This window comes from Acyrthosiphon pisum, chromosome X (assembly GCF_005508785.2).
Source record: "Acyrthosiphon pisum isolate AL4f chromosome X, pea_aphid_22Mar2018_4r6ur, whole genome shotgun sequence".
In the NCBI taxonomy this organism is placed as follows: Eukaryota; Metazoa; Arthropoda; class Insecta; order Hemiptera; family Aphididae; genus Acyrthosiphon; species Acyrthosiphon pisum.
In genome coordinates this window covers 78,088,341-78,089,198 of record NC_042493.1, presented here as the reverse complement: position 1 = coordinate 78,089,198, position 858 = coordinate 78,088,341, and positions in this window count along the sequence as shown.

Below are 858 nucleotides of genomic sequence, written 5' to 3'. Positions count from 1 at the left end.
AATTTTTAACTACAAAATAATTTATCCATTTTAAATTGGATTAAATTTGTCAAAATGTCAACTTCAAATGCTTATAAAAAAAATGTGTGCCTATGTATTTTAATATTTACAATTTCTATTGTAACCAATATATCAGGAGCCTTGCATTAAATTTTCATGCATTTTTACCCAAACAAATAAAATTTTATTGATATTTATAGAAAAATGTACGTAAGCAACTCAAAAAGAGTCAAGTTATTTTTCAAATTTTTATCGTGTATAGTAAATTCTAATATAAACATTCAGTGAAATTTTCAAGTATCTACAGTCATTCGTTTTTTAATTACAATAAAATAAGAAAATCGTTACGTAAGAAATCGAGTGAATATCAAATGTTGTAAAAATACGAATTTCAAATGCTCATAAGAATTTAATTTGAGTTTCTGATAGACATTTTTTTTTTATAAAGGTAGATTAACCTATAAGGAATCTTGTATTACATTTTAAAATCTTAGTTTTAAAAAGAAAAATTTTTACGAATTATTAATTCAAAATAATTTGCTAATTTTCGTGATTTTTACATATTTTGTCAATTTTTGAACTTTAAATGCTAATTAAAAAAAAACTGTGACTAAGGATTTTTAATATTTTTAAAATCTCATTGTAAAAATATAGTAGGAGCCTTGTATTAAATTTTCAAGTATTTTTACTCAACAAATAAAGTTTTATTGACATTTATAGAAAAAAAAACTAATTAAATTGGAAACTGAAGTTGTCCGTAAACAGCTCAAAACAAATCAAAATATTTTGAAAATGTTATCATGTATAGAAAATGGAATGTATCTACAGTCGATCGTTTTAAAGTTACACCAAAAACCA